General features: G+C 41.9%; 1 protein-coding gene across 3 annotated transcripts in view; it reads left to right on the top strand.

The window, feature by feature from the left end:
* The window catches only part of LOC111867012 (mannosyl-oligosaccharide alpha-1,2-mannosidase IA), a 96,604-nt gene that overhangs the window by 37,824 nt on the left and 33,022 nt on the right, over positions 1-25,758 (top strand). The window contains exon 1 of one of the 3 annotated variants that reach the window (XM_023856470.2): positions 16,443-16,778. The exons of 1 other annotated variant lie outside the window; for it this stretch is intronic. The gene's annotated coding sequence lies outside the window, so the exon portion shown is untranslated. Of the gene's footprint in view, positions 1-16,442; positions 16,779-25,758 lie in introns of those variants that run through there. One more of the 3 variants, XM_033752508.1, reaches the window with a different exon arrangement.

The raw sequence follows: 25,758 nt of genomic DNA, 5'->3' as shown, positions 1-25,758 counted from the left end.
TGCCGGTGTAGGAACAACCACCGAATTTTCCTGATGCGAAGCCGAATTACTTTTTCATGTTCTCGAAAATGGAAATAATTTCGTTGAAAGGATTGTACAATATGTTAAATCGCTTTAAGAAATCCAGATATATGTGACATCCACACTGAAACAATTTTTGAAAAATGATTCACGTAATGTTTGCAGTCATGGCAGAGGTGCATGACTGCGCGTATGAAGTCAGAAGTGGATTACTTTGGAGGTGAAATAATCCTATAGAGTTAAGTAGGCCTATATTATTTTACCGAAAATTTTCGTTTGTCAGGTCTCATATACGAGTTTTAGAGGAAAAGTGCCATATATGGAATTCCATTTGCATATTGTAAAAGAAACACTTCATCCGAAAACTTTTTTGTAACTGTCGTGGCATGTTACAGAATGTGAAGAATCTAATGAGTAGGCGTGCGTTTAAAACATGAAATAAAATTTAGAGTTTCTTTAAAAATATTTGTTTGAGATGCACAGACTGAAATATATTCTCCTTTTATCGAGCTCAGTGTTATTTAAAGTTGAAAACTGGCAGTTTTAATGTTCCTAGTCACCTTATTGGCGGTTAAAATATGAATATGTAATTTTCTTAATTCTCAGCATTTTGAATGAGACTATAGCATACATTTTTTATGGCTAGTGGGGTGGTAGTAAGTCCTTCGTACTGCGGTCACTTCTGGCCTATTGTACCAGCCCCAGATTATAGGTGAGGGTGATTGTGGAGCAATTAGTGGAATGAATATTGGCAGGGGAAACCAAAGTACTCGGAGAAAACCTGCCCCAGCGCCACTTTGTCCAGCAGAAATCCCACTTGACCAGACCCGGGATCGAACCCGGGCCGCCGCGGTGGGAAGCCAGCGACTAACCGCTTGAGCTATGGCCCGCCCCCTACGGCATACATAGTTTCTTCACTGTGCAATATGATGCAATAAGAAACGAGACTGAACTGAGGGATCTTTGGGCTTCAGGATCTCCTCGCCCAGGCGTCTTCCTGGTGGTCCGTCTCATTTCGTTTCCTCACTACAGTGTATTCCATATATGCTACCTTTCCTCGATGCTGACGATTGTTACATATTTTAGATCTGCATATAATAGTGACGTGCTGAGAATTGTATTACACTGAAGCATTGAGCCAGGCAACACATAGGTATTTTATAGAAAACTCCAAGGTATTATTAGGATTTCCTCCATTGTAGACTTATTGTCAAGATTGTGTCTGTATTCGCAAAAATGAAGCATCACTACGTTCATAAGAGCTCGCCTCTGTACCTTGCTCTGAACCACCTGAATTCCGTAAGCACCCTTTGGCCTTTTCCCATTGCGTAGGTCTTTCCGAAGAATCCGGGCCAGCATTGGTCGTAACTTAATTTACGTAGTATCAGCGCCATCTATAGGCCTGTATCCTTCCCACTGGCTCACGCGTGCATCACCCACTGGACTGTTAGCTCTATTGATTACACCTTTTAGCATAACGTGATGCAGGGCAGTAACCCTACAAATAGAGTAATGCTCAGTTTTTTAATGGTACATCAGTAACTGAAGATGACGTTTAAATTGTATTAGAGACAAGGTTAAATTAACGCTTTAAAGCACGGTGGTTTGTATGTCTGTCGCTTGCTCTTACTATAAAACGCTCTGTATTTTTGCCACATAGTGTATTAATGAGTTTCATACAGTTCTTAAAATAAACAATACTTTTTAAACAACATTAACTGGCCTGTGTTTATATTAGACACGGAGCATGTTTTCTTTTAGTAGCTGCACTTCTGAATGTTATTGAGAAGACGGCTTGAGACGGTAAAGTGGGGCGCCAGTAATAACTTCTCTTCTTTTATAATACACAGGTATATTGTGAGGATTAGGTGAGCAGAGCATGTAGCACGAATGGGGGAGGAGTGGAATGCATGTAGGATATTGGTGGGAAAGCCAGAAGGAAAGAGACCACTAGGAAGGCCAAGGTGGGTGGACAGTATTAAAATGGATCTTAGATAGGATGGTATGGATTGGATTAATCTGGCTCAGGATAGGGACCAGTGGAGGGCTCTTGTGAACATGGTAATGAACCTTCGGGTTCCATAAAATGCTGGGAAATTCTTGAGTAGCTGCAGATTTGGTGGCTCATCAAGAAGGACTCCGCTCCATAAGTAAGTAAGGTATATTGAAAGTTAGTATTTTGATCAAATACATGTAGGTTTTCAAACTGGTATCATCTCTTCGGATTTTCTGAGTAAAATGTTAGATTTATTTTCTGTCATCCTTATTTGTGTTCTATGTCCGCGCAGAATTTGAAACACTGTATTATCTAATTTCCTGTAGCCTCCTATTACGTCCTTTGTCTTAGATACGAATGTTCTCCTCAGGACCTCGTTCTCCAATGCCCTAAATCTTTGTTGTTCCCATGCATCGAGAAATCAGGTCCATGCCCATGTAATAGAACTAATACAAGTAGTAGGTAGGATTATGTGGTTCTGCCTGTTTTAATCTTTTGGTTTTTAAATCGGAGATAAGAAGACAAAGATATACTGAACTGAATGATAGCAAGCATTTTCGGAACTGAACGTGCTTTTAGCTGCTTCGTGAATGCAATTTCTGTTACTGTCATTGCCAAACATATAAACTTTGAAACATTTTCGAAAGATTTGTGAGCTATCTTTATAAATGATTTTGCCTTGCATTCTTTAAATGAAACTTGAACATTGACTTTCGATGATTAATACTGGTATTTCAGCCATATTAGAATATAAACGGAGAACCAGTTTTACGCAAACTCTTTCAGACGTGGCATTCATGATAAAGCTCTTTGTAATATGTTGGCCATGTTGTATGCTGGTAGGCAGGTGGGGGTGGGGGAGATATGGCCCATGAATTCGTCCAGTCCCACAGTTTTAATGTATAGATTGCGGTGGTGTTATTATATAAGCGCTTGTAGGCCCGCGTTTAATTCGTATGGGTAGCGTGCTAAAAGATACGCATTTTATGCATTAATAATTGCATTATGTGAATATATGTCTGTTTCATGGTGGCTTGTTCTGTGCATTACAAATAAGTAAAAACGAAGTGCTCATAGCCAACCAGGCAAGTTTAACGTTTTCCATTCAGTATATTAACAACAGTTTATGTTTATTCGTTCATTTATAATATATCTGCCCACGTCCACAGCTATCCTAAGCTGACACATGCCGTTGCCCTTCCATCTTTACCACAAGGGATTATTTAATCAGGTACTTATGTTGTTCTGCTAGCTCATTTGCTTGCCCAGGCACGTAGACTGATTGTTTTCTGATAGAACAAATACTGGGCTTCTTTTCCCATAGTGATTACTATTATTAGTGCTTAGTGGAGCTATTAAAATATCTGGATCCAGCCGCCCTATCGTAGAGCTTTATCTCGGGCATAGTGGATTAAAAACAAAACAAGTTGGCCTGAGCCGTCCTGGAGAGAGAGAGAGAGAGACTCATTGCACACAATCAGTGGACCGATTAACAGGACGCTAATTAAAGATTGGTGTAGGGCAGCGAAGGGTGTAACGCTCAGTTCGTCTGCTAAATCAATGATTCTCGAACACAGAACAGTTTTCTATGCCCAGTCGGTGTTGTTATCAACGATTCTGTACAGTTTCCGACTCCACGCGCGAGTCCGTGACTTCTGTGTTAGCGAGTGCTTTGTTAGAGCATTAAGCCACTTGGCAAGATGGAAATCACGAAGCCTAAGTTACAGTGTAATACTGTTCTTTTCTTCTACGTCGTATAATAAGACGTCTTGATCAGAGGGGAAAATGTCCTCATCGACATAGGTTTAGCTAGCAAATTGACATAATTAGCAATATTTCTGACTTGCATTTGGGAGCGCCTGGTTCGAATATGGGCCGGGAACCAATTATCCTGAGTTAATATTTTCGTGGGTTTCCTTATTCTCGCATTCCCTCAATGCAAATTCTGGGATACTGCATTCAGTTAGGTGATGGCCTCTTTACAGATCGTTTGTAGTCATTATCATCGAAGAAGCCGACGCTGTGTAGTGAGAGTTACTGATAACATGGTTAAACTACAAGTAAATAAATAGGAACACAGTGTTTCAGATTGTACTCCTGCTTCTAAATGTGCCCGTCATTACCACGACGACTGCCAATGCTGGTACTAAAATAGTCTCTACTTATACCGTTTGACTCTTATAGTAACTAATGACTTCTTGTACGTGTACGTCAGAAACGTTTAGAAACCCAATAAATTGCAGCGTGAAAACAGATGTAAATTGTCCCGTTTTACTCCATGTATTGGGGTGACGTAACTACCCATTAAGCAAATGGGTTTCCCTACCAAAGGGGAATTTTGTGTCTTGTGCTAAATGAGCGCCGTGTGGGTGCATAATGATTGTTCCGTTGTTGAGAACGTCAAGTCTTTTGTTTGCGGCTGCTGTAGTTAAAGTATGGAGTGCAGTGATTCATATACGTCTCAGAAATACAGGGATGTTCTTACCTTTGTTGACCGATTCACGGCGAGCGGTGCACCCCCGGCTGCGAGGCGCATACGAATTTTGTCGATCAACTAGTATGCCTGGCCGATAACGTTTGGAATTAAGAGAAGTTGTTGAATTTGTGGACCTCTTAATGGCATTATGTTTTACGGCGAGAAGTGCGGTTCATGCATGCGAATTTATTTATGATTTGTCAGCAGTGGGCGGCAGTTTTCAGCTCAGCCACTTCTCAGATACAGTTAGTGAGCAGTGCGTTCCTTTATGTTGCAGTGTACTTCAGATCAATATGTATTTCTGTATGACACCTCCGTGTGATACGGATCTGCTAGAAAGTATCGGCAGAAATTTCGACTTATATTTTGTGATGATATCGATTCATCGGTAAAACTCATATGCGCCTCGCAGCCGACGGTGCATCGGTCGCCGTGAACCGTTCAACGAAATTAAGAACCTCCCTGTATACAAGTCTATGTGCTGAAACCCCCGTCAGTGTGAATGTTATCCATTTTTGTACTGTATTAAGAAAGCAAATGAATTTAAGAGGGGTTACCAACCTGGGTGTTACTTAGTGAAGGATGAGAATGGTGACCAGCCTGCAGATTCCCACAACATTTTGAATAGTTGGAAGAACTACTTCCCTCAGTTACTGTATGTACATAGGGTCAGTGATGTTAGGCAGATGGAAATACAATGAGCCGTTAATGCCTGATCCCAGCCCTTTTGAGGTTGAAATTGCTATTGCAAAGTTGAAAAGGGTATAAACCGCCAGGTAGTGATCAAATTTCAGCAAAACTGATTCAAACAGGAGGTGAAACATTACGGTCTGAGATCCACAAACTAATTAATTTCATTTGAAATGAGGAAGAATTGCCTGATCAGTGGAAGGAATTTATTATTGTACCAGTTCACAAGAAGAGTGATAAAACTGACTGTAGTAATCATCGTGGGATATCACTGTTATCAGTGTTATACAAAATGTTATCAAATATCCTTCTCTCAAGGTTAAGTCCATACATAGATGATCGGTGTGGGTGTCGACGTAACAGATCAGCTACTGCTCAGATTTTGCGTTCGTCAGATACTGGGGGGAAAAAAATGGGAGTACAGTGAGACAGTACGTTACATGGAAGACCAAGACGTAGGTATGTGGGTAATACAGTTTCTTTATTAAAACCGTCACAACACAACTATATCAAGGTAACTAGGCACTGACCTTGATATAGTTGTGTTGTGACGGATTTAATAAAGAATTTGTATATTATAACACAGCATGATGCATGAAATGAATTATGTGGTTAATATTAGAATGGATCTTAGAGAGGTAGGATATGGTGGTATAGACTGGTTTGATATAACTCACGTTAGGGACCAGCGGAGGGCTCTTGTGAACATGGTAATAAACCTTACGGTTTCATAAAAGTTGGTAAATTCTGGAGTAGGTGCACAATTGACCTCTCAAGAAGTGCTCAGCTCCATGAATTTAGTTTAGTTATTAAGAAAACAACAACGAAAATTGTTGTTGATTAACGTGACATACGTATGTAAGTGTTAATAGTGTTCGATTAAAAAAGTCATAGGAACTCTTTCGTGAGCACAGCTCAATAAAGGAATAGTGTGCCAGAATTCTAGAATAGAAGTTTCGTTTTGAAATATAATTTCTATAGTAGTTGAAGAGCGGTATCTTCTGGGATATAAATAAATGTAATAAATAAAAACTGAAAGTAATGTTGACAGCGTTGAAGTAGATGACGGATGTAAGCAGTACCTCACAAACTTCGTCTCTCGACAAAATGGCGGCAGTCAGCAATGCTGCCAACTATAAAAAGTGCCACTGCGCAATCTTTAGTGCCTTTACCCTACATACGTTCTGTCATTTGGTCATTTGCTCCAAGTTGTTTTCATTGTCTTTGAAACAATGATAGTACGTTTAACGCGGCCGCCTCTTGATGGACAGAATTTTACTGAGGAGTCTTCATGTAAGACGTCGATTTGATAGACCTAGAAGATGACGTACTAATAATGTTTAGCTTTATCTTAAGATGAGCTTAAGAAGGCGCGTCGTTTTAATGTCTTTGGTGATTTTCGTTGAATTATGCCGATTAACGGTTTAAAAATGGATGTTTTGCTTGTTGAGGGGGGCGGGGGCAGAAGAGAAGATAAGTTAGCAGGAATCTGCAGTTGCAGTAATTGAAGTGGATAATGGGCAGTTATTTGGAGCAGAGATTGCAGGTCTCTATAAAGCTTAATGAGCGGGAAGAAGCACTGTGACGTGTACAAGTAGGCGTATTTGTTTCACTTTCTCCACGAGACGCTTGACAAGGGTGATAGATTTAATTTCTATGTAGCATGAACCGAGCATCACGAGCATCACCGTCTAGTTGTTACTGCTCTTGTTGCATATCCTTAAGTCTCAGTTCGGTCCCTAGGTACTTCTCACCCGTTCTTCCATCACAAGACTAATGCTTCAGTAGATTTCCAGTTGCAACATATTGCATTGTTTCTCGCCTCACTACATTAGACTAAGTGTTTCATTACTTAGTGAAAATGACATGAGTAGTTTATTTAATTACGCTGTCAGTAACTGTGTAATGTTAGCGGCCTCCGTAGTCTAGGGGTAACGTACCCACCTCATGACTCAAGCTACGCGGGTTCAAACCCGGCGGAGGTCGTGGAATTTTTAAGGGCGGAAAATTTCAGGGAACAAGTCCTCCGGGAGGGACTTTAAGCCGTGGGTCCCGTGTCGTAGATTTACGGCACGTAAAAGAACCTCATATCTCTAGGAGACCTCTGAGCTAAATTTGGCCAAAAAGTTTCCCGCCCAAAGTAGTTTCCAATGACAGAAAGGGACTAACTATTAGATACCGCTGCCAGTAGAAGATCGGAACCTCGCTGGCAGAAAGGGGCTGATAGCGAGCACCAGTACCGGTATGGTATGGAGACAGTAGAAATTAAAGGGGGACGCACAATGGACCAATAACTGGTCTAAGTGCATGGGGAAACCCACCCCCTTATTGCTGAATACTGAATACTGAACTGTGTTGTGTTGAATAATTGGATGGAGGTGAATTTATTTGGAAAGCATGTGGAAGGAAACAATCGTGGCTTAATTTTAAAGTACGATCTCGGTATTTGCTGCCTGGAGGGAGAAATACCACAGAAGTCCTTAGTGAGGATAGTCAGACGAGATTCGAACCGGACTCCTTCTGGATATAAGTCAAAATCGTTATCTTCACTCATCTTGCGCGATCTGCACCGTAGTGTTTGATTAAAAATCGCCGGCTGCCGTCGTGATTTTGCGACGTGACCAAGGAAGGTAAACAGTTCTTGGAATTAGAATATCCGGGTGATGAAATGGTAACGTACGGAAAATACGTATGACTAGTATGCAGAGAATTGAAATGAAGAATATACGACAGTAGGGTCAGGTCTGTTCTGACCAATTTATATGAATGAACAGATACCGTAACCTCAAAACAGACATTGGAAATAGCTGAAATGACTGTGTTAATAAAGATGATGGGCAAAACGAGACATCAAGCTTCAGTGCGATATCTACGAAACAGGAGAGTGAGAGGGAATACGGCAAGGATAAAATGGAACAGCGGTGTATCACGAATGACATCCGATCAGATTGTACGAATAGCAAGAGACAGCTCTCCTAAAAGGAGAACAAACTGGGAAGACCACACGAAAGATGTCGGGAATCACATTCTGGAGTAAAGAGGCCCATGACCTGGAACAGAGGAGGAGGAAACAGAACAAGAAGAACATGGATTTTAGATTTCAGGCAAATATTTTAGGAATCGGGCACAAAGAAGTTAGGCCTGCTGTTAGTTACTAGATGTTACATGTTTGAAGGGTAAAGGGAAGGCCGTGTTATAGCTCAGGCGGTTAGTCGCTGGCTTCCCACCGCTGCGGCTCGGGTTCGAGCCCGGGTTAGGTCATGTGGGATCTGTGGTGGACAAAGTGACACTGGGGCAGGTTTTCTTCGCGTCGTCCAGACCGTCTCTGGGGTCCATCCAACCTCTTATCCAATAGGTACCGGGGCCTCTTTCCCCGGGAGTGAAACTGACCACTCACTTCCAGCTAATGCCGAAGTCAAGAAAATGTGGGTTTAGACATCCACTCCCCATACGCCTTCATGGCGTAGTGATTAGTTAAGTACAGGGACATCTTTAGTATCGTATATCAAAAGAGTACAAACAGTGAAGCTGCAGGGTCCGAGTACCGCGCTTGTTGTTTTAAAATCGGGTGATGTATGAGAGCAAGAACCGTTTGATGTCCCGGAAGATCATTTCTTTTTGGCCGTAGTTGTCTTCCCCTGTATCCTTCATTCGGAAAACAGTTTACGCACTGGTACGAAATTTTGCCACCCCTGGCATAACCACTGTGTGTATCCATTAGTTCGTTAAGTGGCGGTATGTATTATCCCAGAAGATAATGCATATGAACCCTAATAGATTATGTATACGTGTATATAGTCAGAAAGACGCAGAAAGTGTTACTGCTAATTCTGATAGGTTTTCAGTTAAGCCTCAATAGAGGTTATGACAATGTCAGGCCCGCTGATCATTGACTGGCAGCAGATCGAATGAAAGGACATTTGAAATTGTATTTCCAGGTCATTGTAACCGAGGTACTTGATATGTATTGTAAAATTAAATCTGGCTTTATTTTGCATATTTGACCGCCTCTGTGGTCTAGTGGTCAGAGTTCCTGGCTACAGATCCAGAGGTCCCTGGTTCGATTCCCGACGCTACCAAATTTCCTGAGAAGTAGTGGGTCTGGAACAGGTTCCACTCAGCCTCGTGAGGATAATTGAGGAGCTGTTTCAAGGAAAAGGCGGTTCCGGTCTAGAAAACCGAAATTAACGGCCGTGGGTATTCATTGCGCTGACCACGCGACATCCTCTATCCCCTAAAGTTGGCACTAACTTCGCCGACAAGCGGCGGTCGCTCAGTCGGTATAATTCGCTTGCTGACTAAAACCACGGATTTTTTTTTAACTAGATGTGGAAGTGGAAGGAGCGGCTGACTGGCTACGAACTGCAAAATTTAAACTCTCAAGTTGTGTCTTGTTGGAGAAGCAGAGTGGGTTCAGAAGAAGAGTTACCTCACTATCGAGAAAGTTAGCTGAAGCGGTAACGCTTCGAATCTCTGCTGGGACACACACATTCCAGGAAAAGTTCTGGATGCTGCCGTATCTCAAATTATGCCACGACTGCTTCCTTCTAAATCCTTCCCAGTGCATTTCACTGGCCACCCTACGCTTCGACACTGTCGGCCTGTGTTCTGAGCTAATAATTCCGTTGTTAAATTAACCTTGCATACAAGGCCATGTCATAATTCAGGCGGTTAGTCGCTGCCTTCCCACCGCGGCGGCCCGGATTCGAGCCCAGGTTAGGTCATGTGCGATATGTGGTGGACAAAGTGGCACAGGGGGCAGGTTTTCTCCGAGTATCTCGGTTTCCCCTGCCAATCTTCTTTCCACCAATATCTCCATAATCACAATCATCTATCATCCGGGCTGGTACAATAAGGCCAAAATGTGGCCGCAGTACCAAGTGGAGTCAGTCTCACCCCACCCCAAGAAACTAAAAAACAAACTAAAACTAAACCATGCATACATATGCAAGTGTGAGGCTGCCCTTCCGTTTGAGCGTGTAAAGTAGCCTTTCTGGAAGACACTTTGACACAGATGCGGATGTTCTATGTGAAATGCGTCGTTGGCTGTCGTGGTTGAGGTCAACTTTTGTAATCTAAGAGGTGGAAAACCTCATCACATAGTGGGACAGATGCTTTAACAGGCAAGGCGATTGTGTTGAAAAATAGTGTAAATATGAGGCTTGATTGTTGTGTAATGACATAACAAAACGGTTAAAAGTTTTCTAAAAGACACATGTTTTCGTGTCCCCCTCGTAGATAAGTCTGCATAGAGAAATACGTTATTGGAAATGTGCATTCTGTTTGCCCCTCTAAAAGTTCATTAAAAGTTCTAAAAAATGGCTGGTTCATTTTGTGAACGTTACTTTGGGCATGCTCATTCTGTAGAGTATATTTGATATTGACCTAGGCTCTACGTGACGTCTCTGAAATTGACTGTACCACCCACAATCAGCCGCCATACTGGCAGATTCCTTGATACTTCGTTGTTATTTTGACATCAGTGGGGATATTTTTTTTTTTCCCTTTGGCGCTACAGCCCCAATTTGGGCCTTGGCCTACATCCGTGAAACTCTCCGGTTCCTTTCGGTTTACTAGATCCTAGACATTCGGTAGGACTCCTTGGGTGAGTGAACAGCTCGTCTCACGGCCCCTACCTGTACACAAATACAGAAAAACGCGCCCGCGCTTGCTCACACACACACACACACACACACACACAAAACACTAAACAGTCATTCCCTGAGTGGAATTCAAACCCACGGTCCCGGCTTCCGAGCGAACGAAGACAATGCATGCCTTAGACCGCTCGGCTACCATCACAGGCCAGTGGGGATATTAAAACAAAAAAACTCCGTGGCCTGTAGTCCGCAAGCGAACTATACCGAGCGAGCGACCGCCGCTTGTCGGCGGATAGAGGGTGTCACGTGGTGAGCGCAATGTATCCCCACGGCCGTTAATCTCGATTTCCTAGTGGGGATATTACCCTATAGTAATTCTTGGCAGTTTACTTTGAAATCTTTGGATTTATTTTATATAGGATTCTTCAGTGGCATCGCGGTGTGGTTATGTGCAGTGTAGATTATTACATGTCTTCTTCAGTTTTACTTCACAGAGTCAGTTCTGTGATCAGTGGGTCTGGAAAAAGGGAAGTAGGGGCACATGATGTGTATGTTGAGTGGCTTCTAGAGTACATTTACTCTTTCTGAATTTATGCCGGAAGTGAATCTGATTATATAGGGACGCGAATAACAAAAGAGAAGATTCGAATCTGGAACAAGTCACGCGCTCGAAGATATTTCATGCATGGTAACTAATAATGACAGTAGGCAGATCTCTTCAACTACAGGACAACTCATAGTCTGGTTTCTCCACATGAAGGCATGCCGCTACCGGAATGGCTGGTGTGTGCTTACAGGCCCATGTGCGGACTATGAAGAACCTGGCTTTGACAGCTTCAGTGTATTGTATCACAGTTCACGTGGAAGTGCTGAGGAGAATCGCTGGAGAGGATTCACATTAGATGCGAAATGTACTGCTGCTGGTTCGAGCAGTCCATTATATTGTGACTGTCTTCAGTCTTTTTTAAATTGTTTAAAATTTCGATTAAGCCGAAGAACGTCTATGTGAATGTTTTACGTAAAAAAAGTAAAAGTATTCCTGTAACAGGCCGTGGAGGCCCATAGGGTTATGAGAGGTCGAGTGTCCCATATTATCTAGACAATCGGCCCACAGATGGCGGTAACGTCAGCCTTACGCGATGGCCGCCCTTTACCCCCAGGAAGATTCCTGATTTCTGTTAGAGGCTGAGTCGAACCCGGGGCCATAGTGCGGCTGGAAGGATTACGTAAATTGAAAAAATCCACCTCATCGGGATTCGATCTCGCGACCTTCCGGCTTGTAGCATAGTGCCTCAACCAACCACGCCACCGCGTGCCCCCGTGAATGTTTTAAGCGTACGTATTTAAGTTTCTGTTATAATTAAGTATCATGCTAGTGTTTAATCAATGTTTATGCAGTCTTTTAGCCAACATTTTAATGTAAATAATAGAGTATGCGCCAAAACACAGTACTGAAATGAAAAGACGTCCTGTTGATACCACTGTCTATTCATGTTAAGGCCCCTTGCACGACAGAACCTTCTCAGATCCTGAAGAAAGGGTCCGATCACCATATCCCTGTAGCATTCCTGGGTGACGGTAAGAGCATTGCCTTCCTCATCCTCAATGAAATAGGGGCCTAATATACCGTGTGCTGAGACGGCACACCATAGCGTCACACGTGTACTATGTAGCGGTTTCTGGACGATAACATGTGGCCGCTCAAAACCAAGGAAGCGAGTTGTCTGGCAACCACTTCCGTATGAGCGGAAATAATACTCAACTATGAATACTTTTTCCTCCGTCGAGAGACCCATTTCCAACAACAACTGCAAAATATAACTGCCTTTTCACTACTGGGAACACATGCGGCTGGAGCTATTCCCCGTCTACAAACCCACATGCGCATTCGAGATGCGCGAGTTTCAATACTGCGTCTTTTGGCGCATATTGTACCATATATATGGTATAAAGGCATTTACGTTCTGAAACTATATTTGACATTGTCGATGTGTTATAAATAGGGTCACCTAACTGGATTGTCGCGGTTAGATCTTCAACAGGAATGGTGTGAGTTTTACCTTTTTACTTATGCAGGAATATTATAAAAATCTTCTCTTTTTTTTTCAGCATCTGGTTCGCTCGTGTAAGTTTCTTACGATCTTATATAGTTGTTGCCACGTCATACCATGTAAGTTTTCGTCAGATTATATCTGTCTGGTAACTTCCGGAATGCTTTTAATTGCCGTAAAATTCCTCTTTACATCTTTGTATAGAACAAATTCCATGGAACTGAGCCATGGTAAATGGATCCCTTGCCGTGGCAAGGCACATTGTCAAGTTGTGAATGGAGGAGGCTGCCTTCAGATATCGAGGGTAACGTATTATGCATTGAATAAGGGATCGCGGACGTCCGACAAAGGATGATCCTCCAGCCTAATGGTTTAGTGGGATGTTAATAATCGCTCGCCGTAAAAACGCATCATGTTATGAAATGTTACACAGGACCTCTTACTTGAACGAATTCTTTGATAGCGTCCAACTGTTCTGAACATGATAATGAATGTTGGGGTTTCATAAGAAGTGGCAAATATCTTAGAACGGCTGCCAGCTTCTAAAGGGCTTTTCTTTTTTGTAATCAGGTCAAGTATATTAAATACATGCGAAATTTGAGGTTCTTACGGCAGTGACTGTGAAGAGTAGCATATTTTGGGATGTGATGCCCTGCAGTCTGGTAGTAATTTATCTATGTTTCGGAGAAATGTGCTGGCTCATGCTTGCCTGCTCGGCTTACTTTTCAGCCATGAAAAGGGAGGCAGTACGTTCCTCCGAAACGTCGGTAATCTGGTACACTACATTACACCGTCTCATCCTCCAAGATAATGAACCTCAGTGAATGAATTGCTACCCAATGATGCCAAAGGCCCGTTATGTAGGATAAAGGCGGTTGGAGCGTGAAGGTAACCATGCGACTCCGTCTCATTCCGAAGCCTGAATTTATTTTTCCTGAACAGTATTGTGCAGTCATTGTGCGGTTTATTTAGGGTACAAAACATAATGAAACACAAGCAGCAATTACAAGGATGTGAAAAAAGTACATGCTATTTATTTATTTTTTGCGAATGTCGTTAATTTTGTCAACCAGATTCTAGAAATTTAGAAGCAGCAGTCACGACTGCTCAAAATGAGGCATGGAACGGGGGAAAGGACTAAGTTCTAATGAATGTTAACGTGAGGGGCTAGACATTTTTATTTCGTAACAACGAAAGGTCTAAAAGATACGCATATGAACTTCGCTATATACACCTTGCTGTCTTTGTCTGTCTGCTTGCCCTTATTTAACTACCCGAGAGTAGCTGAGAGGACTTTAATGAAAGTTGATAACAAGGAGTTTCAAAAATTTATCGACACGTCCCAGATATCATTGAAATTTGCCACCACCAGCGAACACTTGGGCGGAGAGCTGCATGTGTTTCTTCGTGTACTTCAGGCTCATATAACTCTCTTATCAAATGTTCAGTTAACCTTTCATTTAAACTACTGAGCAGTTTTTCTGGCGTAGTTGAAGAAATCTCTACTAGATCGATACAAATAATTATTTGCTCAGCTGCAGAATTCACTTCACGCCTTAAATATGTTACCAACATACTTCCTTCAGCTATAATTGATGCTTGGTTATGACGCAGTGGACTGGATTGATCTGAGTCAGGATAGGTACCAATGGAAGGCTCTTGTGAACATACACATAGTAATGAACCCTCGGGTTCCATAAAATATTGGGAAATTCTTGAGTAACTGAGCAACTGCGCGGTGGAGTTAGTTACTCGTAATTAGTCACGACTCACGTCTTTCTTTTATCACATTTGTGAACAGATTTTTCCTCGTTGGGCCGAAATGTGGTCAACCATACTAGTTGTCGAAAGTCGTTCATGAAGGGAGTTGCAAGTATCGACTCCATTTTCTTCTGCATTTCCGTCGCAACATCATTATTGGAGATAGGTTCATTTTTATTTAAATTACAATTAACATTAACGCGAAAAAAAGGATATGAAATGACTGCATGTGATAATACAAACATTTAAGTGTATTGTTATGACATAATTTTAAACCTTATTAACTTATATATTTTATACTACTCGTATTTTTATGAATATTTGTAAGCATCGAAAATTTTGAATATGTTTTAATATGTTTAAAGATATAGTTATGATTCTGACATGTAGAAGGTAATGACTATGTATATAACAGGATCCATTGATAATTGTAATAATGTAATATATATACTTATGTGAAACACAATTCGGTAGTTTAAGAAAATTGTTATTAGCGTATATTTGTCCGTGCGGAGTCTATATAACGAAGACCTGTTGTAGCTTAGATTAGAGATCTGGTCGTGGGTCGCAAGGAGTTGACGCCAAGACAAAGCGATTGGCGGTAAACCGCCAGTCGTAAAGTAACTTTGACTTTTGCTTAGGTTAGTACAGAGTGCAGTGCACTGCAGTGTAGTAGTAGAATTGTCTGGTATCGCCATTAGCTTATGCAAACAAGACAACCGTTCGTCAGGAAGTGTTGCGTGACAGATGGGCATATAGCTCATAGTAGTCTGTAGGGCGCTGCTGTCGCCGAAAATTGTCGTCCCAGAACGCCAGTATGGTTCGATCCTTTCACGGCTATGCAGATTTGTATTCTGGTCTTCAGGGTTATGAGACCGTATAGTCTGGTAGGTTTACACCAACGTTCCGGAAGTACATACTGCCTCCAGATTCTGCTCTGAAGATAAAAGCAGCATTCTTCTCTGAAATATTAAAACCCATTTATCAGAATACACGGTGTCACAGCTCAGCAAACCACAGTATGAACGCTAATGGTAAATTTAAATGGAATTTTCAAGATGAAGATAAAAACTTAACTAGGCTTAAAGATTGCTGATATATTGGGTTTCTGGACTTTATCCATCGTCCTAGTTTTTAATATAACAAAAACACGACGTTTCGGAAACTGGATCTGTTTCCGTCCTCAGGTGAAGGAAAAGGGGAACACCTATTCTGTTGGGTCCGTTAGAAAGAGCTAGCCTCAATCACTGGACCAGTCCAGTGTTCCCCTTTTCCTTCACCCGAGGACGGAAACAGATCCAGTTTCCGAAACGTCGTGTTTTTATTTGTTATATTAAAAACTAGGACGATGGATAAAGTCCAGAAACCCAATATATCAGTGTGTTATACACCATCGTCAGAATCCTATACTAACTACTTAAAGATTGCTCTCTTCTGAGGCGTGATGCTGTGTTATCTGGCAGATGTTTACCGACGTTTCGGAGGAACGTCTTGTCTCCGTCTGAAGGGTTGACTCCAAAAATGGGGGTATCATGTTCCTCCGAAATGTTGGAAAATATCTACCATATTCTGTATCCCGGAAAACAGAAATGTTAATAATCGTCTCCCTGACAATCTCAAATCTCATTTAGAAAGTTTAATTCTGTTTCTGGTCTCGTTCCTTGGAAACATTAACAAATTGTGATATGTATGTTTTTACCGCTAAGTGGACTGCTCATACATTTGATAAGATATCCTTTTATGGCACCATTCCTTCATGCTAATGTTTGCTTCCGTCTCTCGTTGTTGCGCAGATATTGCGGAACTCTTCATGGGAGTGTTCATTCCTCTCAGTTGTGAAGCAGGGATTGTGTGTTATAGTGGTGTGCATTTTGTCTCTCTCGTCAGTGAGTGTGTGTACTTCAACATCTTGTTGCGTATGCGACTTAAGGAACTGGATACATTTACCTTACATTGGGATCCACAATTCTTGATTTTCTTAAGCTTTCAAGTTTTAAATCTGCAGGAAGATATAGTGGATAGCAGAGTCGAGCCTAAACGTGCTGCTGGCAACCTGCCAGCACTGTCGTACACGTGGTATCGGGGCCCCGTGGGGACCCATGACCGTATATTTATTCACCTAAAACCACTATTTTTTTTTATTTAACCTGCACTTTGATGAAGGGAGTAGTTGGTGTTTCTAGGTAGGTGTCCACTTATTTCACCATCATCAACCGGCGGGGTGGGGGTGGGGGGTACCTTACTCCTATAGCGAATAAGGAAGGGTCTATATACATTATATCCACTGTACACAATTTGTCACTATATTCTAATATATACAGGAACCTCTATTAATGCAGGAAGAGGACAGAGTTTTAATATGAGTTCTAGTAACACTTTATTGTTGCAGAAATACGCAGTTAAAACATAGGTTTTGCAGTATTAAGGAATCACACACTGATTATCAGTTTGTTTGATTCCTTCAGGTTGACGAGGCATGCCATTTAAACAATCGTACTGATTCTGAAAAAAAAATAGATGGTGTTACTACGCTTCAATTCATGCGGTTAACTTCAGAGTACCCACCTTTTGACATTTCATACTCGCTTCAGTAACTCTGCCATGCCTTGAAATATTACTAGAAATAATTTTCCGAAAGCGCATTTAGTATTGTCATATTGCTCTGATTGGTTTCAAGTGATTCAAAATTAGAATATTTCAAGGAGATTTATAGTTTCAGGAACATGATAGACCTATCCGCTTGTCCGGTAAAATATTTGATCTTTTCACGAATGCACTGCCTTAAAATATCCACAATTTTAAAGTAAAAAACAAGGTTGCTTGTTTGATTTGGGCGAATCTTTTTTTTTTTATTTTTATTTTAAAGACTTTTGATGTCAAAAAAGCAGACGGACAATTTTTCACCGATTTTATTCTTTCGATCGCCGAGATTGTAGACTTTTTTATTGGAGAGCCAGACATTTGTTTCCGGGGTGTACACAACGACCGAAGTCTCATTATCATTATTAACCGTCCCACCCCAACCAGAAGATTGGCTCTACCAACAGTCATGCTTAAAGTTCTGATCAACGTCTAAGGTTGTATTTTTAAAATAATTGAAAACTGCGAGATCCAGAACTTGTTAGTTTTGGGGGGGGGGATGAAGTAGGCATAGGTGAATGTTATTATGAGGTTGAGGGAAGATGTGTAAAATTTTGGGTTAGTTCTGGATTGAGACCGCCTCTGTGGTCTAGTGATCAGAGTTCCTGGCTTCAGATCCAGAGGTCCGGGTTCGATTCCTGGCGCTACCAGATTTTCTGAGAAGTAGTGGGTCTGGAACGGGGTCCACTCAGCCTCGTGAAGATAATTGAGGAGCTATTTCAAGGAAATAGCGGCTCTGGTCTGTGAAACCGAGATTAACGGCCGTGGTGATCCGTTGCGCTGACCACGCGACACCTTCTATCCGCTAAAAATGGCACTAACTTCGCCGACAAGCGGCGGTCACTCGATCGGTGTAGTTCTCTTGCGGACTGCAGGCCACGGAGTTCTGGATTGGATTGGTGATAATTAGGAAGGATATTGTAGTATTTCAGCATTTAGCTGTAGGAAATGAAGAGTATTCCCCAGGATGTAAACCTGTAAGATATTGCATGTGAAACCACCACTCTTTATTTTTATTCGAGAAAAATAGTAGCCTACTGTTTGATCCGTAATACTATCTTGTGTAAATCCCTTTAATATTACTGTACTGGCACCATCTGTCTGTACGCGATCACTATGGTCTGGCTGAATTTTCGTATCATTTTAATATTGGCGACCTTTAAAGAATGCATTGATCGCATTCGGTTTGAAATACCGAATGGCTATGTGAAGTTCTAAAAGAAAACATTCTGCGGAAAATAGGTCTGTCAGTAGTAAAATTAAGTAAAGCTATCCCTGTAAGAGGCCGTGAAGGCCCATAGGGTTGTTAGAGGTCGAGGGCCCCACATTATCTAGACAGTCGACTCAAAGATGGCGGTAAGGTTGTCAGCCTTACGCGCCGGCCGCGATTTACTGCCGAGGAAAATTATTTAATTAATTCCTGGTACTCATTTCTGTTAGAGGCTGAGTCAACCCCAGGGCCATGGTGCGGCCGGAAGGACTAGGTCAATTGAAAACAAAATCCAGTGACCTCATCGGGACTTATAGTGATAATTTAAATTGTACAACAACGTAAGAAATTAAGATACTGAAGTCAGAATGTCCCGAACGGTCTTTACGCTTAATATTTGTACATGTAGCACTTATATACAAAACGTCCAGCAGCATTTGCATGTCATAGAACAGAATGCACACAAACCATAGAAACGTAGAATAGCAGAATAGAAGCGAGAGGACCTTATTATGTTTTGATATGGCATATGCTTTCTTACTGACACGTGGTGTTTAGTTATTTGAAAAACATTTTTATGCTTAGTTGAAGCTAATATAGACATATATAGAAAACAGAATGGTGTGTAATGCGCCATTTTATGAAGTCATGGCCGGCACAGCTGCCATTCAAAGTTAATATTAGTAGATTCTGTATACCCTGCCGTTTTAGAGCAATGATACTTCCTCTTGAATCACGTGTTTGAAAATTGTGCATTTTGGTGGCGACACTGTATGTTTAATACAGTAGTAAAGAAGAGCAGAATAAAATTATTCTAGTATTACAGATGGGATGGACTTGTGAAGTGTGCTCTTGAGTGGCCACAGGTAGCATAATGTACATACCAAGTTTCATGATGATCGGTTCAGGTATTCAAGTAATACTAATGTTATTACCTCAACAATTTTAGAGGCTGCAATATTGGTATTGCTAATGAGAGGGATTTGTGAAGTAAGCAGTTAATATGGCTTCGGGTGGCATGATAACCAGGTTTCATTGAAATCGGTTCAGACGTTCAGAAGTTCCTTGAAATAGCTCCTCAATTATCCTCACGAGGCTGAGTGGACCCCGTTCCAGACCCACCACTTCTCAGAAAATTTGGTAGCGCCGAGTATAGAACCCGTACCTCTGGATCTGTAGCCACGAACTCTGACCACTAGACCACAGAAGTGGTCTTTGAGAGAAGAAAAGTAGGCTAAAAATGAAATTGTTTTTGTGCTCGCTTCAAAATTATGTGTTCATATTTCAGAGTGAACTCAACATTTATTTGTATTTGAATTGTTCGCTTGCTTCTGTTACTTTCGTCTCTTTGATCAGAGAACTGCATTCAGCATCCGTCGCTACGTCATAGGAGCCCCATGAGTTGTGGAAGTGTTCCAAACCAATTAATTATTCAGTTAGTTCGTCCGATGTCGAACTCTGATAAAGCTTATTGGGTCGAAAGCGTTTTTAGCCGTTGCCTTCCACATCCGTTCCAATTCATTAAGCACTCATTATCTGATCACTCGACGTTATCAAGTAGGAATTACCGGTAGCATAGCTAAACCAGGAATAAAATAAAAGAAATGCCATTTTAAAAATTCTGCACTTCGATACTTCATTGTGACTGGAACCATTCTAGTCTACTTTCCATTCTTGGAGGAGTGGGAAGATAGTAGGCTTATGAAATCACCATACCGTCCGGTGTTTGTCTATGTTTGTGTGTGCCCCCATTTCAACTTTTAAACCATTTCACCAATTTTCGCTAAGCTTGGTGTGAACATTAGAGGCCATACCAATGCGGTGCATCTTTTGTAACCCTATTTTATTGTTATTTTATGTATTATTTTTAAATATGTTATTACTTGAAGAAAGCAGTCTTCTGGGATTTGGCACCGTGTATATGTGGTGTTAACCGACGTTTCGGAGGAACGTATCTCCTCCATCTTCAGGGTAGAAGGAAAAGTATAAGAAATCCGCAAGCGAAGAGACCGTGAGAACCGGTAAAAGCAGTACCGTTCCCTATATTGCGTTTGTCTTGCCGACTGCAGTGTTTTTCAGGAACGTAGCCCAGCGGTGTTATTGCTCTATGACTGTTGCCCGCTTTAATTATGATAGACCTATACGTTCTTCCTACAAGGAAGTGTTTGTTCACCCTGCCAGTGGTTTGAAGCTTCACGCAAACCTGAGCGACAACGGAGGTGACGTAGTTGGAGGTTAGTGTTGCTCGCGTATAGAATCCGAATAGCCAACAATAACAGGAAACGGCTTGTCGTTATGTGCGTCATCTATGTGTGCATGTTATGTTGTCCAGCGCTTTCATAGATTTCATATAGATGACATTTCCGCTTTCGGAACTGTACCATCTGAAGGAGACTGCTTCTATGGTCTAGTGGTCAGAGTTCATAGCTACAGTTCTAGAGGTCCGAGTTCGATTCCTGGCCCTACCATATTTTCTGAGAAGTAATGGGTCTCGAATGGGGTCCACTCAGCCTCGTGAGGATAATTGAGGAGCTACTTGAATGGAAAAGTAGCGGCTCCGATCTAGAAAACCGAGATAACGGTCGTGGGGATCCGTTGCGCTGTCCACGTGACACCCTCTGTACGCTAAAGTTGGAACTAACTTCGCCGACAAGCGGCGGTCGCTCGGTCGGTATAGTTCGCTTGCGGATTACAGGCCACGGAGATTGCCATCTGAAGAATGGGGCTGTATCGTAATTCACTATTTTAACGGAGAAAGGAAGGAACAACAAAGATGACGATGCGAAAGAAATGATTTCCCGTTCATTTTCAACGGGCTTTTCAACACTCTGATAAACAACACTAAAAATTTGAAATACAGTCTGTAAGTCTTTTTGTCATTTCCATTTTTCGGTACATAATTTTTGGGACACATACATATCTGATCTCAGGATCTAGAACATTGCGGCCGGACCTGTAAGTGACCCGTGTTGTCCTGGTGTCAAGTTCTGTTAAGGCCCCTGACCAGATTGCGACGTACATCACAGTTGCGATTCGGTATCTCCGAGACGAGAAGAGGGATTGGACGTGTCGATGGATGCCAAGTCTGCTGCATACAAACGTGGCAGGCCCGTAGACAGCTTTCATAACGACGATAAATCGTTCATCTTATGTCTCCGGTGCCATGAGGGTCGGCATGATATGCTCGGTGTTTATACTGTGAACACCGTAATGAGCCCTCAGGTTCTCTAAGCCGGGGCTTGATACACCGGCTTCATCTGGACTCCGATGCGTGATATTGGTTTCATTACAAATAATGAACAAAGAAATGTTCCGCTCAACATACAGCACTTTCTGAACTTAGAATGGGGCGCGCCTCTTTGACCGCAGAATTTGCATATCATTAATAAAACGAGGTTTTAACTTCTTCTGTTCATCGTTTATACATTTAAATGTTTCAGCACAGCAATTATCTGTTAGTAGTATAAAATGTGAATATAATTTCAACTTGATAATTGCTTCCCCTGAAATAATTTTTAAGAAAGGTATTTTTCCGATTTTAATATTCGTCGCGAAAATGTTGGGGGTTTTGGCAGTGTATACACGCGCAGTGACCCATGAAGGGCAGTGCATGCATGAGTGATTGAAGCTAGAAGGGAGCATTCAGTGTGTCATGGAACATGCTGTTGGCAACATTACAAAAATTGCGAAGGCCTTGGGTTTCCATGAGAATGTCCTTTCGGAATGTTGATTGATGAAGACGAATCTTCTGCACAGGTACGAGTAGTATACCTGGTAAAAGCTGTTCGTCCCTTTCCCCCCATTTCCTCTTCTGAAGTTTTGTTGCTAGGCGACCATACACAGTTTTATAGTGCATCCGGTAATCAACATACATTGCAGTTTCGTTGGTTTGCAACTGTTTAATGTATAAACAGATGTCTATGTGGCTGCATAACGGCAAGTTAATAAAAGATATGCAATGTCTCACCCTTGCGGACTAAAAAATGAATTTAATAATAATTACGATCAAATCTATGTCAGTAATATTTTATATAAAATTCTTCAGTTGCCTATTACAGTGGCCGCGCGGTCTAAAGCATGAAATGTTTTCGCCTGCTCAAGCACTGATCGTGGGTTCGAATCCCACTCGAGGCTTGGATATCTCTCTATCTTTATTCTCTGTTTGTGTAGTCCTATGTAGATAGCGGCCTTGCGACGAGCTGATCATCCGTCCAAGGATTCTTACCTAACGTGTATAAGATTCACAGTTTCAGAATTAATTCTGAATGGAAGCAGGCCAGAGAGGCTATTCGATAAAGGTAGAAGAAGAAAATCTTTCCTTTCTAGAACTTGGATTGCGACATAAGGAAGAGTAATTAAGCACTTCTTTGTTGTAGTACACAAAATTTCATGTTTCAGTTTATACATTCAAGTGGGAAGAGTTGTAGAAGATCGAAGCAGTTTCTCTACAGATATTATCGTAAAGTATGTTTCAAGAAACGCCGTCGCTAAGATTGCCATAACAGAAAAGTAGTTTCGTTACAGTTTATTGTAAAAAAAAGAGCGGTTCGAAGATCGGACGCTTCCGCCAGTCTTTAGAGAAACATAATCAGTTTCAAACTTCATTTAAATTAGCTCTTCCGAAAATTAGGGTATCAGGCAGAAAAGCACTGAAAGCCCGCATGAATGACTTTTTACATGTTCCTTGCAAGGTGATAACCGCATATAGGGGAGGCCGTGGAATCGTGTTTCACTTCACTACTGATTTCGGTGAAATTTACTATTGCGATCTGCAGTAATATACACTCCTAACAGGACTCTAGTAACCACATGGTATGTGTAGGTAGACCATCAGTCAGCGTCCTATGGCACACTTGCAATGGAGGGGCACACTGTGAGATTTTACATAAAACTATGATCCCAGTTAACGAATGACAGAAACGTAATGTACTTAAAGCTATATATTTTCTTTCAGATTGAAAATACAGCACTTTTCATTTCGTATAGTATGTTTGTCTATGGCGTTACATTAACCTGCGAACTTCGTAAATACTGTTTATCATCATTCAGACTAAGGCGGCCGCACACCAACTGCGTCAAGACAAGCATCAAGACATGAGACAAAAGACGCAGTCTTGCTTCATTCGTGATTCAGACTCGAGTCCGCACACCAAAGTAGCACATGCCTGCTTCTTATCACATCTTCTCTAGTTGATGACATGACGTCGTCCAGTGAGGAAGATATTTTAATGTACATGTGGCTTAAATTACGTAAAAGAAAGATAAGGAAGTGGATTCATGTGTGCTATTGGTGGGAAACCCAGAAGGAAAGAAACCACAGGGAAGACCAAGGCGTAGGTGAGTGGACAATATTTGAATGGATCTTAGAGAGATAGGATGGGATGGATTGGATAGATCTGGCTCAGGATAGGGACCAGTGGAGGGCTGTTGTGAACACGGTAATGAACCTTCGGGTTCCATAAAATGCTGGGAAATTCTTGAGTAGCTGCAGAATTGGCGGCTCCTCCAGAAGGGCTCAGCTCCATGAGTAAGTGCTCAACGTGGTACGTACGTTTTAGCGCGCGACTTGTTAAACGATCCANATGAAAGCTGTTTACAATATTATATTTAAGCATCCTGTTGCACTCCATACGATAAATGATATAATGATACAAATTCCGTCCCAAGTGCAAATAATATAAAAGANGAAATTCCAGTCTTATTATCGAATGTCCCCAGAATCCTATAAGGAATTTCTTCAGAAAGTCTCGCCACTGTTGAGGAAGCAGGATACAAGCTATAGGAAAGCTATTAACGTACACTGGTGTGAGTCTTGACGCACAGAAGAGGAACATGCCGAGTCTTGCTGCACGTGTCTGCAGCATGAAGCTGACGTCAGCATTATGACTCAGACCGGTGTGCGGCGGTTTTCGAATCTCATTCATTTAAACTGTGCTCCTTTCTTTGCGTCATGTTGCAGACATCGTGTCTTGACTGTTACATGTTTTGACGCATGCCGGTGTGCGGCCTACCTAAGACAACTGTTGTGACCCTTACTGGTCATAAGGAGTCTTAAGAAGTCGTTATAGCGACGGCCTACGAGCTGGACGGCTGGAGTTCGATTTCCGGCATGGGCAAGAAATTATCTAGACAGGCCCTGGGATCCATCCAGCCTCCTATCCAATGGGTACCGGGGGGTGCTTTTACCCCGGTGTTAAAGCGACGGATGCGTGAAGCAGACCACTCACCTCCGTCTAGCTCCGAGGTCAAGAATGGTGGAGCTATACCCCACTCTCACATAAGACTTCATGGCATGATGCTTAATTAATTAAGCACAGGAATACCTTTACCTTACGAATCATATCCTCCTTTTTGATGGGTTTGCTGTGGACGTTGGTGCTGTAGCCTCGTTAGGCCGATCCAAAATCACGTGGTGCATTCCATTTTCTATCAGTGCCATAGACTGATTCATGTCCAACATTATCCTCCGCCGATTCACTCTTAGAATTCAACAGTCTTTTGCATTCTACGAAGTATACAGCTAAATATACTACCCTGATAATAAGAGAACAAAAAAAAAATAATATGTTCAAGTAATCTAACTTATGTTTACGTCAAGAGTATTCACAGATTGCAGTTATCATGAACGTGCTCTTCAGTAGTGTACACCTTATCTGGTAAATGTGACGTGAAATCGATACTACGAAGTACAATATTTCGGTAGAAATTGAATGAAACGTCACACACCCGGCTCCGACGTCGCCTTCAGGGACAACGAGTCTGCACGTGTCGTTGTCCCTATTCTGCTCGCGTACCATTGGAAACGAAGTATACGCATTTCCCTAGAGTGTGCGCCTCACGTTACCTGTCTAGGGTCAATAAAAAGTAAAGCAAAGCTATCCCTGTAACAGGCGGTGAAGGCCCATAGGGTTGTGAGACGTTGAGGGTCCCACATTATCTAGACAATCGGCTCAAAGATGGCAGTAAGGTTATCAGCCCTACGCGCCGGCCGCGCTTTACCCCCTAGGAAAATTATTTAATTAATTCCTGGTATTCATTTTTGTTAGAGGCTGAGGCGACCCTAGGGCCATAGTGCGGCTGGAAGGATTAGGTCAATTGAAAAAAAAATCCAATGACCTAATCGGGATTTGAACTCGCGACCTTAAGAAAATGTAACTCTATAGAAGTATGTTTGTGGGCATTGGTCTCGAGATTGAAAACAGTTCGTCATACCTTTCATATACGTGGAATCGAATCTAGTTCTTGTTATGCTGGGAGATATGCTACATGCGAAACAATACACTGTCCAGGTTTAGTGCCCCAGAGTCTCTCCG

Source organism: Cryptotermes secundus, unplaced genomic scaffold (assembly GCF_002891405.2).
Source record: "Cryptotermes secundus unplaced genomic scaffold, Csec_1.0 scaffold1437, whole genome shotgun sequence".
NCBI classification, from domain to species: Eukaryota; Metazoa; Arthropoda; class Insecta; order Blattodea; family Kalotermitidae; genus Cryptotermes; species Cryptotermes secundus.
The sequence above is the reverse complement of the archived record's forward strand: the minus strand, read 5'-3'. Positions and strand labels throughout refer to the sequence as shown.